Source organism: Lepidothrix coronata, unplaced genomic scaffold (assembly GCF_001604755.1).
Source record: "Lepidothrix coronata isolate B3197 unplaced genomic scaffold, Lepidothrix_coronata-1.0 Scaffold10, whole genome shotgun sequence".
NCBI classification, from domain to species: domain Eukaryota; kingdom Metazoa; phylum Chordata; class Aves; order Passeriformes; family Pipridae; genus Lepidothrix; species Lepidothrix coronata.
Window position 1 is genome coordinate 1935915 of NW_016690190.1, and position 17202 is coordinate 1953116.

Sequence of the window (17202 nt, forward strand, 5' to 3'; positions counted from 1 at the left end):
AAATTCAATTTAGGACACATGATGACACAAGGAGCTATTAAGTGTGGGAGGGTTGGTTTGAGACTGAATTATGTCAGCTGTGCTAGTCCTCCTTGATCTACAGCAGTTTTCTAGTGAGATCGTGCTAACCCAGAAAGTTGGAAAGTCCTTAACCACAAGCTAAATACTATAAGCAGAGAATATTCCAACTTGCTTGTTATTTGCCATCTCTTTTGGAATAGAAGATGGAGGGAGTGTTTCAACTTGGCTGCACAGTAATCAGATATACGTAATACTTTCAAGGGAAGAAGTCCATTTTTTAAGAGACTTTTATTTTTAAAAGCTTCTGAGAGCAAAGAACTTTTAAAAGATGCAGTATGCATTAAGAGATGTCAGTAAATACACATCTAATAAACCCAAATTTTGCATGGATTTGAACTCATCATCTGGGGCATTATTACAATTTGTAGGCATGAAAACTACTGCAGTATGTTGCTGGAAAAACTGTTGAATGCATCTGTTAATAGTAATTATGTACTATTAGTAAATTCTATATTCAATGTTTAAACAAACTTTTTTATCCCATCACCATATTCCTCATTTTGAGGGTGAACAGGAGTGCAGAATGCATGAAGGTCAGTTTCTTAAAGGCATTACAGGCATTTTAAATGCACGTAGATGCCCTTAGACTAGATGTATATCTGCATTTACGTAAGTGAAACCTCAAAAAACTGTCAAAGGCAAAACTAACATCTGGACATGATAATAACTTTATAGTGAAGTCCTGGTTTAGCACTTGTAATCATTAATCTGTTCCCTCTCAACTCTTCTGTTCAGCTACATTTGAAAAGAAAATTGATGGTTCTTTTTCCAAGCTGAGTCTCTTCCTCTCTCGTTTTTCGTTCCAGTGTGTATTATTTACACCAGTGAGTAAGTGTATAGTTTGACATTCTGTGAAAAAAAAATTATAACAAGCTATAGCCTGTACTTGGAAAAAGAGAACATTGCTAAGATCAGAACTTTGAGTTGCATGTGATCAGGTCAATTTTTCTTTCCGTAGTGTTGTGTAGCATGAAACTTAAGTTTATCACAGGCTTAATCTTTCTGGGAATCCAGTTTTCTCTCCCTAAAGTGGATAGGAGGTAACAGTCTTCCAATGGATTTGTCTGCAAAATGGGATGTATATTTTCTTACCCCTGAGAACATTTTGCATCCTGCTGACTGAGATGCCTGCAGGTCAAATGCCCGCGTTAGTGTCCAAAGCATTATTCTGCTGCTTCATGTGATGGTGTCTTCATTCAGGCCACTTTACAAGCAAAACAGGAACTGCCACGTTAGCTGGGGCCTGTGGCTTGCTTAATTTTGCAGTTCTGTCTCTGGTAAAAATCAGTAGAGCACTTTAAGGGAAGATGTGAGAAACACCGCAGTGTTCCTGCAGTCCCTTTTCCTGACACCAAGATTTTACTCCAGCTGTGAGCAGAGACTGATGTTCAGTGCTAAATTACAAGTTTGCTACTGCTTCCAAAAATATTTGCATTAATTTGGGAAGCTGTGGATATTCCTGCTTTGGTTTTGACTGTCTAACTTTGCTAATACAATATTATTTTAAGGCAGCTCCATGGGCTAGTTCATTATGAGGGAAACCAAGCAGAAAATTAAAATAATATACCTCATACCATACAAAAAATGAGCGACAGAAACAAGCTTAGCAAAGGATGTGTCTGCAAATACTTATACACATTCTGAAGAAACAAGTTGAAATGGCCATAAATTAAAATGCAGGTCATTGGGTGAGAACAGATGTAGCACAAAGCACTCAGTTTTATTTGCATTTAAAAAAAAAAAAAATTAAGGCAGTGTCTTGACCTTAAACTAGTGGATTATTTTCTCATTCAGTGTATTTCCCATTTTCAGGTTAATGGGTCGAAAGGAAAATTCTGAATAAACATTCACTGTGCAGACAGTTGGTTTTCTTTGCTTCAGACTTCAAAACTGGTGCCCTCTCCCTGAAGGAATGAATTCATAGATAACAGTATTCCCTGATTTAGGTAGTATAATTTTTGCTTCTCAAGCTCTTGTATGTTCTAATATATGTACACTAGAAATTATTGCTTCTGTCCTTGTCTGTAGAGTCAGAAGTTGAAGTAAAGTGAATGCTAAGCTTGGGGCCAGTCTTTTAATGAAAAGAGTATGTACCTGAGTGCTGAAAATACAGGGCAGAAGAAAGGGATCTGAGAATAATTTTTTGTGTTTATACAAACTGTTCTTTTTATAGGTGATTACTATGAACTGTTTAATAAACCTTATCCTTTAAGTCACTTGTAGGGGTGAGAACTTGAGTACACTTGAATTAACAAGCTGTGAAGAATTGGACAGTGGAAGAAAACTTGTGAGGTCCAGTTTAAATAATAACTCTCCTAAGAACTGTGATTATTATCCTTTTTGCTTTCAAACAAATGATCTCTAGCATTCAGTTGATTCCGTGCTCCCACCAGATTCCATAATCCTGATGTGATTTCTTACAGCACAGTTTGGACCATTTTCCAGGGCATGGGGAATCTTTCCCCAGTAAGAACTAAACTGTTCACGTTGAACAGCTTGCAGTGTTGATTTCTCTTCAATGCTTCCCAACGGCTTTTTGAAAGGGAATACTTTTGCATGTTGAGATCCAGTTCACCTACTTTTAAAGTAGATCAGAAGTAGGGAGGGGAACAAGCAGAGAGAATGAGTTGTGTTTTTTTCAGTTGTTTCATCATTTGCCTTTTCCTCACAGGACAGCCAGTATTTTTGTAAAAATGGATTAGGTCCATAATGCCTTATCATGTGTTTGATGTGGTTTAGGGAACTGATCTCGAAAGCTTGCCTGCCTGCATAAAAGCATATGTCAAGAAGAAAATTTCAAAACAGCTGAATACATTTAAAGTATCATGGGTGGGGGTTTATTATTAGTATTTTTCTTACTGTAACTTGCCTCACATTTAGCTTCTGTATTTGCCTCCTCCTCTGTTGTAAATGTGAGGCTTTGTTACTGGTTCTTCCAGCCTCCTGGCATCCTTGCTCTTCAAACATTGTTGAGCTGACCTGTTACCATATTTAAAACCAAGCTCTTTTTTGAGCATTTCCATTTTATAGGATGACTCTGATGGCTTCTGCGTAGTTTAATATAGGAAAGTATTTCAGCCAGATTTACTAAGGAAAAACCATCACTTTATACATGTGTCTGTCCTTACTTTCCCTCAACTTTCAGAACCTACTGGCTAGTTTCAGTCACTGGGGAGAGCAAGACATCTCAAAGATCAGGGTCCTTATGGGTTTGATGAAAGTAAATAGCTAACTAAAAAGGAGAGATAATGTAACAATCCATGCCAGAAAAGGGTACTGCTCAGTTCTCATTCATGCTTTTCTCCTAAGGTTAGGGCCCCTCATTAGTTAGAAGCTTTTAGACCTCTGGTCACAGCCCTAACTCAAATATAGGATTGTCACCTGGATTTTCTTCGTTCAAGCCCTGTGTCAATCAGCAGGACAGCACAACACTGATACATTGCCAGTGAGATTATAACCAGTGGCAACTGGTCTGATCAGCAGCTAGAATCTGAGGTGCAGTTAAACAGGGTTTCCGTTGTGTCCCATAGCTTTTTATGAACATAAGGCTGTGGTCTGTAGCCCTGCTGTAGGAAATACAGAGCTTGCACCTTAGAAATCAAAGCCGGTCAGGCACATGCTCGAGCTCCCTAGGAAATCAAATTCTGTTCATTTCCCTGAACTTCTTGCTCTAAGTATTCAGTTACCAGAAAACATTTCAAAATGTGACCAGCTTGGATCAAGAGAGATGCCATGCTTTTGTGGTGACTGAAGGTTTGGCAGTGAGGACAGGAACAATAGGACAGTTCTCTTCGGGAATTATTTATATTGTGCTCACAAGTGGACCACGCTGTGCTGGTGTTGAGTAAGGCAGTCCTCAGGAAATCAGGTGGGAGTACAAACTTTCCTTTTCCTGTGTAAACAGTGGGTTGCATAACTAAATTTGTCTTTCTCCTGTTCTGGATGTTTTTTTCCATTTCAATTATTGTGTCCATATCGTCATACATATCAGCACACCCTGCACTAGCTGTTTTTTCCAGGACCTGTCTCTCCTGGGCATCCATCCCTTTGCTCCATTACATGCATGCTGTTACTCTCCACAGGATGTCCAGGCATTGCAATGAGCCTCAGCCACCAGCAGGACCAAATGCAGCTACCCATCCTCAGGCCCCAGCTGGCTGCTGCTCCCTGTGTTGCTACTCTCACCTCTCCCAGGGACTGAATTGCTCAATCTTGCCCAAGTATTTGGCACTGGATTTTTTCTCAGATGCCTTTGCTAGGGCAGTGTGATAAGTAATGGACGTGCTGTCATTATGGGGGGGTTTGCCAGATGACGTACTATGGGGGCACTGCTGACCCAAAAACTTGACTTCAGGAGCCATGAGCCCCACCTTCCCCTGAAAGAGCTTCCTTTTTCCCTTCTGAAAAGAGGTTATGATTTGTGTGTGTGTCTGTTAGCTTTTAGTATGTCTCTGTTGGGCATCTAAACTACCATTTTATTCACACGCAGAGCACACAGTCAAGCCACAGCCACAACTGATGTCACGCAATCAGTTCAGGTAGCAGCCATGCAATTTCGAATGCCATACTTCAGCAATTTTTCAGTATGTGTCCCTGTTGTGGGAGCCTCCTTTTCACACGGAAATCACCTGCCAAGATTCTTACTGCCCTGCCATAAGAGTGAAACTTAGGATCAGCTGTCATTTTGCTCATCTGTGTCAGGTTTTGGATCCGTCAGTTGCAAGCAATTGTCCCCCAATGCATTTCTCCAATAATGCATACACCTCAGCTTAGCTAGAGGATAGACAGCATTTGTGATTTTAGGTTTGCGTAGCAAATTCACTTTAGTGCCTGTCTTCACTTAATAGTTTTGCTTGATCTCTTTTTGTCTAGCCTACATATGAAAACACAGTGAACTGGGGAGAGAAAAAAAACTTTTACTGATGCTTAACTTCATCATGGACAGAATCTTTATCCTTAGATTTTGAAAGTTTTTGTTATATAAGCTCTTTCACATCACAAAAAAAATTGCATCTACACATACACATTCTCACATACACACCCCTAACTTCCCAACATGTTTATATTTTTAGTTCCAATTTGCAACACTTCATCTCTTCCTGGGCAGTGAACATTCTTTCTTTACATTCAAGATCCAAGCAAACAAAATTCCTTCAAACATCTTTCTGAATTAGAGAAGAAATGACAGTGAAAAAAAAGCAAAACATTTAAATTCTCCCTCACTTAAATGAAAATTTTACTGAGGCTTGTTTTGTTACATGGTGTTATAGTGAAAACAGATGATATTTGAAACTTGGCTTTGAAGCAAGCCTCTCTTCAGCCTCCACAGGCAACCAGACGTTCCCCCTCTGCACATCACTTCCAACAGCTCTTTAGTGCAAAATATTTCCTTGTTTATCCTCCAGACAAGTTACAATTGCTGATCTTAAGTCATTTGAATACTAAGAAAACGATGTGTTGTCAACCCAACTCTTCTTTCTAAATTCTTTCTATCATAAAGAATTAAAGGAAACAAAGAGGGAATTCGTTGCATTTCTTTCTTTTCTTTTAAAATGTTGGGATGGCTTCAGTGGGATCAGCTCACCAGTGGACAGCACAGTGAGCAGCATATACAATTAGCCTCTGTAGGTTGCCTATTGCCCAGGCAGAGGGAGCAGAGGTTCAGCAGCACTGCTGACACTAGAAGAGCAAATCCTGGATATGCCTCCCCTTATCTGTGTTCTTTCTAAAATGACTATGAACCATTTAGCAAAATGTTTAGCTTGTTTTGATAGCTGGACTAAATTGTAAACAAATGGTAACCACATGTTATTCACAGCAGAATAATTTTGCTTTGTTTGGTTTTATGACAGCATTTACACAGTATTTTTTGCAACCTTAGTGACCTACATAAGATTTTTGTCTACGAGTACTACTCTTTTTCTTTAAAAACAAAGAATTAACAAAGTAGATTATGACAGGATTTGTTTTTAACCATAGCAGCTGGTAATTTGACGGAAACCCCCCAGTAAACTTCAGTGTTTTCAGAGATCTGAAACTCTCTGCTGCCCCAAGGGCCTTTAAAAATACTCAGGCTTGTTGAAGTTCATTAAGTCATGGAGCGATGGCAATACACATTGCTATCCCTAATTTCAACTAATTCCCCTAATTCCTGCCATCACAAACCATTTTCTGGCTTCTCCTCACCTTGCTCTGAAGTGGTTTCTTTCTTTGGTTTATAGTGGGATTTGGGAAGAAGGGGGAACATTGTGATGAAACCTTCTTCTGTAAAGTCAGTGACACCATTACACCGCAATTACAGCTTTGGTTTATTTGCATTTAGGCACAAGCCAAGATCAGATGGTTCTAGATCAGGAAAGAAGAAATGGGGAAGGGAAAGCCACATAAAAGCTTTTCTCCTCCCTAGCACTTCCATTCAAGAGTCCCACAAGAAATCACAGATATATTAGGTCAGCCTTACAAAAATTGTTCTTTAACAACACACAAGTGAAAAAATAAACAAGCCCCAAAGCACTAGGGTATTCAATATCTGAATTATTTTATAGTAAGGTTGGAAAAGTAGTAGCAGAATGGTTTTGTGGTTTGGTTGTTGTTTTCAAGACAAGACAGTTTTGTAAATTTGCATGAGAGGGAACAGAAACCTCTTGGTTAGGATTTATAAATAGAAAACATCCTAAGTCTGCTGTCCCTTTCTTCTTCTCCTGGATCATTACTCTCAAGAAGGCACCTGTAATTCTCTTTGTAAATGATCTGTGCTGCATGTGAAAGGGGGAAGGAAGAAAGGGGGGGGTTGGGGGGTTGGAAATAAAGTAAAAATAAACCAAAGAAGATTTACTGAACAGAACACAGTAAAGTAAGTATTTTTGAAAATGTTTAGTTTTTCAAGGAGGGATTTCTCCAGTTTTTGGTTCTCTAGTGTGCGAGGAGGGGAAAGTTACAGCTGCTTTAAGCACTATCAGCTCCATTTCACTTCCAAGATGGCATATGTACATATTGAACTTATATTTGAACCACAAATATATGAAACACCAGTGCTATTTCTCATCTCTGAGAAATCTCACCAGGGATTTCTCAGTGTTTCTCTATGAGTTTTGTGTCTCATATGCAGAAGCTTTTTCAGTGAAAGATAAAAGCATCATGAGCAAAGGCTTTCTTTTCCTCGCAGTTAGATCAGTCACTGAGATTAAACAAAGGCTTAAGTTCAGGAGTCTGACTTAAAAGTCCTTTTCACTTCTACTACCCTACTCAGTGTTTTGTCTTGTAGGCTGTCATAATTTTCATTCCTGCTGAACCCTTTTTCAATGACATTCATTTGCACATACAGTCCCATGGCAATAGCAAGAATAATATTTAGCTCTCTAAACCAGAGTGTTCATCCATACTTCCCAAAAGTACATCAGCTCCGAGTGCGACTGGTCAAGATGCCACTTGAAATTCCTGCCTGTTCTCTTACACCGTGGTGGTGAATCCAATCTGGTTGCAGCAGCTCCAGTCAATTTTCGGTTCATGTTTCTTTCATAGGAGCGACTGGAGCTCCCACAGAGGAAAGACAAACCTGCTCCTTTTGCTTCCTCTAGCTCCTTCTCGATGCCTCACTGACTTACCTAGTCCCCTCTCTCTATGTTTCTCCTCATCCCCTGCATCCGTTTCTTGCAAAATGCCACAGAAGTATTTATAAAAATTTCAGACACACTTAGAGCAGATTTTTAGACCTGCCACATTCCAGCCATTGAGGCGGAATGTTCCAGACCAGGTGCCCTCTTAGGATGATTTGTTCCTGAAACTTCTCATTCAAAATACCTTCTTGAGAAAGCTAGGGGAAGAAAATCAGTTGCTATTTTTTTCTGTATTTTTAAAAAAATATTACTTTTTAGAAGCTTCAGTGTTCTTTTGTTTAGATCAGAGAGAAAGCCTTTGCCAGGGAGCAGCAAGGGCAGGTTCCCTTCCCCTGAGGGAGGGCAAGACAGGAAATGAGGCTGGTGGCGAGGCAGAAGCAGAGCTGGTCAGCACTGGCACAGTGCCACAGCCCCCGAGGGAGGGGAGCAGACAGGGTCCAGTGACTGGAGCCAAGTTTGACCAAAAGTCCAGGTCACAGGCAAGTCTGTAGTGGTGAGTCAGGTTTGAGGTCAGGTTGACTTTGCAATTCAGCATCCAGTCCAGAGACAAACACCAAGTCATTGCACATTCCAGTGATCACCAAGCATGTTCACAGTGTGGAGGAAAGTCTGAAGCCAAGCTAGAAAATCAGACCTGAGGATCTTTTTAAAGAGCTACAAGAGTGGTGATTGGCCTCCTCAGTTGTCTCTCTCCTCCCAGTGAGGTCCAGCCCCACCAGAACTCTGCAACCTTCAGTAAAATCTTTGTTAGCCCTATTTTTCCCCATGTGCAGAGTGAGGACAGTGCCCATGGTAGCACCCAGCCTGGCACCACAACAGTGGGAGCAAGAGGGACACAAGACCTGTGCAGCAGCCACAGCAGGGATTTCCCTGTCCATTTCTGCTACAACATTTTCTGCTGAGCTCCCCTTCAGGTTAAAAGCATCAGACTGCCACGTACAGGAATCATGGAAGTTGGTGCCCTGCACCACTATCCAGGAGAGATAATAAAATGAGAGATTCCCTATGGAAATACAGGGCATAACTGTAAAACTAAAACACAAATGGCAGTACACTTGCAGAGGAAGCTCAGATTGTACTGTTGCACAGGTGACTTAAAACACTGACAATTTACAGCTTGCATGTTTATGGGGAAAAAACACATAATGGTCACAAAGCCCAGTTTTGGCTTAAAACTGTAATACGTATATACGGGGGAGACTAAGAGGAAAGGGTTGACTCCTTCTTCTTGTGTGAGGAGGGATAGAGTGGAAAAGATACCAAATAACACCTAATAAAAAATAGGCAGTGATGCATATAAATTAAATGTTGGGAAGATGTCTGGTAAAACTTTATTTTTTGGCACTAATAATACATACCAAAAGGCTCTCTGAATATTGGAGGGCTTTCTTGACAGAAAACTGAAAACTCCAATTGTAATAAAAGGAAATATTTTTCTGACAGAGCAGTAAAAAGGTGCAACAACAGATGCCCTGATAAATATATCCAGTTGCCACAGGCACCTACAACGCATCCTCTAAACACATTTTTTTGGCTGGTGAAGTGGAAAAGTGGGCAAATCTAGGATTAAAGAAAATTCTATCCCACTTCTAATGTCTGGAGAATACCCGAATGGTATAAATTGTGTATCTTGGCCATCTCCAAATATATAGGCAGGCACTTGAGGCAATGTGTTAGAACTGCATTTCCTGAGTCAAAACCCAGTTGCAGCCATCATTATACTTGTATTTTTCCGTCTAACATGGTTAGTGACTTGGATTCCTAATGAGAAAAAAAGATAGTAGCAAATAATTAAACACAGAAAGGGTGACATAAGTCCCACATGGTAGCAAGTTTTCTCTAATTAGTTAGGTGGAACCATGGAGATACATGTTTTTCCCTAAAAACAACACACACAACGAAACAAGCAATCTAGTAAAACGACTGCCAGTATGACTCTGCATCTTCTGAGCTCTATGGGGGCAGTAGCTTGAATTCCACAAATGCAAAGATGTTCATCTATGTGTAGATATTTTGTGTTCAGTGAGTTCAATTTATCTGACGGAGTGGATGTTTGAAAGATTAATGGAAATATCCAGAAAAAAACACTTTTTAACCAGTTTTTTTGGTTTTGAAAGACTTCCAAGTACTTGGAAGGAGGTATAATTGATTTGTATGAAACTTTAAAACAATGATTTTTGTCACAATCCCTTTGGAATATTACAAATCCTTATGGTCAGTCAAGTGTAAATCTGCTAAAATCCCTTTAATGAAGATATGATGTATTTTATTCTCTTTATGTTATACTGTAAGTTGTTTGAGCTTCCTTTTTTATCCCAATCCTGTCTTAAATTCAAAAATAGGAGTGGAGAGACTCTTATTAGTTTTATATATGTAGCTTTTTAGATTAATTCATAGTTAATCCAGAAGCATTTTATTATCAAAGAGGAACTGAATGATCAAGACAGCCCATACTTTTTCTCATACTTAAAACATGCAAATAGGAAATATCATAGAGTCATAGAATCATAAAATGGTTTGTATTGATTAAAGATCATCTAGTTCAAACCCCTCTGCCATGGGCAGGGATACCTTTCACTAGACCAGGTTGTTGAGAGCCCCAACCAGCCTGGCCTTGAACACTGTCAGGGATGGAAGTGTTACATTACATGTGTTATGTGATTTTCCCTATTTTAAAAGCATTGAGTCTTTCTAGTCTTTATTAACACCACCAGTATAAGATCTGCAACATCTGCTTATTGACTTCCCCAGCATCCTTGCAGTAAAGAAGGCTTGTGCTTGCAAAAGGAAGGATTGCATTGCACACTGGAAGGCATTTCTAATTGACAAATTTCTACTGATTATTGCATTCATTCCTTTTCTTGTGTTGTAGAAGATGATTTGTCACATAAGGGAGAAAGACTCAAGATAAAAATGGGACTATGCAACCATGTTGCAGGTATGAACTTTTTCATTCTTGACGTCACTTGCTCTGGTTGAATACACATCATGGCAAGACAGAAAGAGAGAAAACAACATAGACCAGCATGATAAATGCCCTTAAGGTCCCCAATAGGTATGGGTAGAGCAGAAAGTATGACTTCCAGTTGAGAAAACCTTTGTCCTACATCAGCACATGTGTACATGTGGCCAAAGGGTGACTGCTCCAAAAATTTGCTTGCCATCACCTGTTTTAAAATAGCAAGTATGCCTAAGCTGTTGCAAAAGTGTAGACCTACCTAAATAGAAATTATCGTGTCTGAGTGTTTCAATATAGTTAGGTGAATATATGACAAAATATGAAATTCTAAATATCATGTGAGGCAGGGACTTTCCTGCTGTCAGATCATTGTAAGGAACTTTAAAAAGATTTAACATTAAATTTTCACTTTTGTTTTCCTTAGATGTCCTAAGTGGGCAGCATTCAGTTCCAAAAGTGTCTGGTTTTGGTACAAATGACTCATAAATAAAAACTTACTGTAGAAGTTTTAAAGCTGGCGTGTAGTTTTCCACTAAGCAAAATCATAAGGAGCTTACTCTCAAAATGGTGCTGCAAATACTGGAGTAAATGCACAGGGTGACTGAGGGCAGTAGGATGGAAGACCACCTCAGGCCAGAAAGCAAAATTTAAAAGGTGGGAGGTTTTTTGTTGTTGTTTTTTTTGCTTCTATATTGCTTCTTTTAAAGGCAATCTGTCCAAAAGTGCTCAAAAATCACATTCAATTTAAACAAATTCCAATTTAAAATATTTACATTCCTTTGTTCCTGTTTGAATCACAGATACAAACCTTGGATCAAGGACACCTGTGGTGAGAGGTGCAAGCAGAAATGTGGCAGACTAGTCAATAAGAAAGCTTTAGCGATAGGAAGAGAATGAGATTTTGCTGCTTTATGATAATAACTGAGGACTGGAAGCAAGCCTTTGTATAATTTCAGATTTTCCACATTTCAGACTTTTCCAGCCAGTTTATGGTTCCTGTACTCTGTGTTCTGCTAAAAATAACAATAATTACCTCCCACTGATTTTAATCCACCAAAGGCAGGAGAAGTTGGAGTCCTCCTGCAGGCAGACTGCAGGGAGTTGCCAGATTTTTAGCTGCCATTTGGTCTAACTTGCAGAGAATAGAGCTATACCTGAGATTTATGAAGGAGTCGTGCTTCTTAACCAAGCTCAGCATTGTCATCAAGACACTGAAAACAGCAACAGGAATGGGAGGTTATAGGAGAAGTAATGCCAAGTGTTGCATTAGAACAGTCTTGCATGCAAGTGATGAACTGAAGTTAGGATGAGAGCAGCAGTGAAGAAGACTGCTCTTTTTTTTTTGTGGTGTCCAACAGTGGCCCCTCTTTGGGATTTTGTCCTTGTGCTCAGCTTTCACAAACAACTTGAACCTTTCTGACAGCTGGGAGCCCACAGGTGTCTGTCCCAGCCACAATTTATGGAGCCCACTGGAGACAACCCCACGTAGCCCTCTGTCTGTCTCACAGGGGGCTGCCCTCTGCTCTGGTTCTCATTAGCTGCTGCTGCCAGCCATTCATGTTTTCTGCTTCTTTAAAACCACAGCTGAAACCTTGTTTTGGTGAACTAAGATAAAGTCAATGTAGCGTGGTTCCATCCTTCCTGCCACTGTTAGTCTGGCCAGACTAAATGGAGCGAATTACTCAAATTCTCAGTTTTTATATTTACTGATCTTTCAGCACAGTAATATTTTGAAAACACACTATGTAAACTTTCACCCATTCTTTGAAAGAAATTATGTACACAGTGCAAAATAAAGCCTGTTTCTCCAGGTAAAACATCAGTCGCCCATGAAAAACCTGTCTTATTCCTAAATTTCCTGCGAGCAATTTGCAATAGTCAATGACATAGTAAGGACAAAAAAACTGTGCTTCTGAAATGACGTGCTGTGGACCGAACTCAGAGAAATACTGAAGTGACTGCAGAGAAGAAATTGCTTTTATGAAAAAGAATTGAGAAAAAATATTCTATAATTTAATAATTTAAAAAGTTAAAGCGATGTCAACCTGCAGATTTTGTCTGTCAGGAGTCTGGACAGTCTGTGGTTCTGAGGATTGCTGTAGGTGACTAGTGGTCCACAAACTCTGCTTGGGAATCACTTTTCCAAACTGTAATTGAAATTATCATAGAATCATAGAATCATAGAATCATAGAATCATAGAATCATAGAATCAGCTGGGTTGGAAGAGATCTCTGAGATCATCAGGTCCAACCCTTAATTATGACAACTTATAACTCCAATTTGGCTTCTACATGAAAGGCAGAAATATGATATTATTATGCAATTATTCTCATGTTGTTTGGTTGGTTTCATTGGGGTTTTTTTATGTCTAAGGGCAACTGACATTCTGGTTTTTGTCCTGATGAAGGAGTGTGAATGAGAGCAATGTCTGCAGCTAAGACTAGGTATGGGTTTACTCGGATATGGAAATACTGATGGGCTTGACTTTCCTTTGAAACCTGAAGAATGCTAAGTCAGCATTGTGACAGCTGTGCCTCTGCTCACGTTTTGAACAAACTTTGTTTTGGATTCCTGGGCCTGACTGCTTCTTGGCTTTATATTTATTTTACACTTTAAAGTTCATGTTACAAGATAGGTGCTCCTGCCTCTTTTTTCTCCATTTTGTTATAAATAAACAATTCTCAGCATCATACAAAGTTCACTGAGGTTATAGTTCGGTTTTCTTCAGAAAAGTTCTTGGGTTTAGGTGTATTCTTTCAGAATGAATGGACTTTCCTGCCCAGACTGACGCCATTTGTTCCTCAAAAAGCCCAAAGTGAATCCTGTAAGGACATCTTTCCTCTTTCATCTCACGAGGTGTAGCCTCGTGTTATCACCCCAAAAAGCTCTCATTCCAAGGGAAGACTTTCCTTGACTCTAATAATAATTCTAGAGTATTTCTGTTCTAGGGTAATTAAATATTGGTGACTAAGGGTGTGAATTTTCATAAGTTTGTCACCTACCTTTCCGTGCTTCTTTATGATTGCCTACAAGAACAAAAGTTTTGGTACTGAATGGTCTTGGAATTCACGTATCATAAGCAGAGAGAATTTCTTCACTGCCACTTCCACCCTTGTGCAACAAGACTGGAAGATCTGTTTTCTGCATGAGTGTATTAGTTACTCTATTCGTAAGTGACACCCTGTGCCTTATGAACCTTCACAACAGATGTAATCTGTTCTGAGACTGCAAGAAAGCTTATGTGCTGGGTAAGAGAGAAATGCAGCTGTACTCTTCAGGATGCCCTCCTAAATAAAGGCATGAGCTTTGAAGCCCATCTGCTTAGAAGCCTTCCAGGGCTTCTTCCAGAAGAATATCAAAGCCTTGCTGTCCCAAATAGCTTTAGAAGACAAGATCTAGCAGTTTTGGTTCAGATACATGAAAGATTTTTCCCAATCTACTCTAATCACAGTATAAATCTGTAGAGTTTGGTTTTGCCATCAAATCTGATGTACAATGGATTCTGACTATCTGTTCTCTAGTTTTCTGCCCTCATCTAGTGTAATTTTAAACACAGGACTTTTTTAAAAAAAGAAAATAAAGGGAGAAAACCATTTGGAGACCATGTCATGAAACCAAGACAAACATCTACTAATTAAATAATGTCAGGAGTATTAGCCATTAAAAAGGTTACCTTTGAAAATTTTCCATCCAGGAATCCTTATTGTTGAATCTGCATACACAGTCCAGGACTTATTTAGATAGTTCTGATTGGTACCTAATGAAGTAAGGTATGTTTTTAGAAGCTATTCCAACAGCCAGGTCAAATATGAAGCCAGATATGCAGACTGGACTGACAAAGACAGTTGTCCAAGATTTCTGCAGCCTTATGAATGCTAAAGCCTTAACCTGCCAACTCAGCTGGGCATTTCAACACTGTTGCCACAAAGGTATCAGCAAGTTCTTTAGTGAAGCCTGTAGTTTTTGGCAGAGTGTAAATGAGCACAAAACCTTTTTTAGCTTTGCCTCTGGGTTTTCTCTCACATGAATACTTATTTATCAGTCTTGATTTACATGAAGCACCTTTTCTGAATAAGAGATTGGAAATAATGGTAGATGCAGTGCCAGCTGTAATCTGCTAATTAACCCAGTGCATCAAGGTGAATAGCCCAGGGCACATGGTGCCAGCTAACTCGATCTCTGTGATACCCTTACTATTATGTCGTTGTATAGTACAGGCAGTTCATTCTTTTCAGGAGAAGCTCATTTTTATGTGTTGTTTCACAGCAGTGCACGGAACTTGTGGCCAGTCATTCAAACATGCATAGGGTGAATGATAAGCACACACATATTTGTAGAACTGAAGACAAATTTTAGTTAATGCATTCAACTACTTGACAGGTGACGACAAACAGAAAACAGAAATTACACAGACCAGCCTCACCAGCAAGATGTGTGCACTGAGTACTTCAGGAGTCAGTAGATAAAAGTGGTATTGGTAACCACTGATTACCTACCTGCCTCATAACTTACTGTCAGCCAAAAATTAGTAAGCAGTAGTTTTTTTCTGCAAATATCTCTCAAAGGCATTGAGCAGATAACCATGACAGGAACAGAATGTAATTTAAATTCAAGCAGAGTAAGAAAGATTCCACAAGATTTTGATGTTGTTGAATGAGTCCTTTTGCAAACAGCCTTCTAAACATGGCAGATGCCATCTAGCATGGTTAGAAGGTCTTGTTTTCCTCCTTAGGCTAAATTTAAGTACCCTCAGCCTCTACTCCTTCCCTCCAATGAATCCAAAAAGGGTGAGTGCTGCGCAGCCCACTGCTCAGTCTGGTTCTCCATCTCTCATAATTGCACCATTATAACTCATAAGGAACCCATTAATGTGAAAGAGGTTTTGAAACCAAAGCCTCTCTTTTCAGAACCCTGATCTAGGAATGCTTTAATGGTATATGCCAGCTTAAGAATCAGATTCATTTTGGTTCTGGGAATCAAACCACAGCCTCTGAAAAACAATGGAATTCAGGAATTCGTGGCTTGTTCCAGAAAGTTAAGCAACAACCTTAGTTTTTTGCTGAAAGAAGGCTAATAAGGTTTGTTGTAACATCAGAGGAGCTAATTCAAAACTAATAACAATACTTGTTTTTTGGACACTTCAGCCTTAACACGAACAATTTCTCACTTCATAATTTTCCTTCCTAGGGCCTTCTTTTGAAAGATCCTACAGGCAGATGTCCTACTTAACAGGAGACCCCTCATATTCTTCCAATTTCCAGCTATGCTTAAGTATTTACTGATTGAGAACATTTCAACCATTAGGCAAAGAATCCTCTCTTTCTGTGTGGGATGCCAGATGTCAGCTGTGATATGGTCTGCAGAGACACACACTGGGTACCTGGGCAGTAGGATGATGGGCTTAGTAATTTCTGCCCTATTTGAAACAGCACTGTCCCTATTCAGAAGTAGATGTAAAGAAATAATGAGCTGTGTACAAAGTGTGTTATGTGCAGAGTTGAGTGGCAGAGGAGAACTAGTTTTCACTGTACCAGCAGATGAATTACCATGAACAATATGTAGAACCAAAAGCAGCAACTACCGTGACACAATCTTAAGGGAATGGACACTTCAGAATGTGACTGGATTTGTATTTCAAGTTTAATAGAATTCACTACAAAAATATTTGCTCCCATCACTGTAAATACAGATATAAGAAGTCAGAAGGTACTTTGATTTATATAAGCAGCCAGGAAATACCAGAAGCCTAAATCATTCCAGTTTGTTCTAGAATCTTACATTGCAGTCCTGATAAGGGCTGGTAGTTAAGTACATGGGGAAAACAATTACACCAATCCATGTTCTTTAAAAAGAAGCAGGTTTAAAAACAAAGTTAAAAAAATAGTGTGGGAAAAAGTGACAAAAATTACTAGATTCCTGAAAGGAACTTGTACTGGAATTCATGTCCTGTTTGCAATATCTACCGTGAACTTCAGCCTTTATAGCTTCCCCCTTGTACCCTGCACAAGGTGTAGCTGTACACAGCCAAAACAAAGCCAGCTCTGTGTGCTTCTCCATGTGCAGCATTAGAAAGAACACGAGCTGTAAATGAAGTTGTTTTAAGAACAAGTTTTGTGATTATACATTAATTACTAGTGAATCAGCTGGTCTTTGTCCAAATTTGTGTAAATCTAAAATCAGTAAGTTGGTTAAAAAAACATTTTACAATCCTAGGAAATTAAAGGCACTGAAATGGCCATAAATAAACGTTAAACAGTAAAACTAGATGTTGAAAAACAGACTCCCCAGATATGTTGGAAAAGAGCCTATAAAAGCCTTCAAAAGAATTTTCTTCAAAACACTATGAAAGTTAACAGGAAATGCTCTATAGGAGATTTCATGATAATTATAAAGATGTTGTTTGGTACTTTCTGAATACTGTGTTCCTTTGTTAAAAAAACCAATATTGACAGTTCGCAACAACCCAAAAAGAAATGATCAGAGCAGCAGCAAATATATGCTAAGGAGTGAGCTCAGATTAGCAATAATTTATGTTGAGCAGTGGT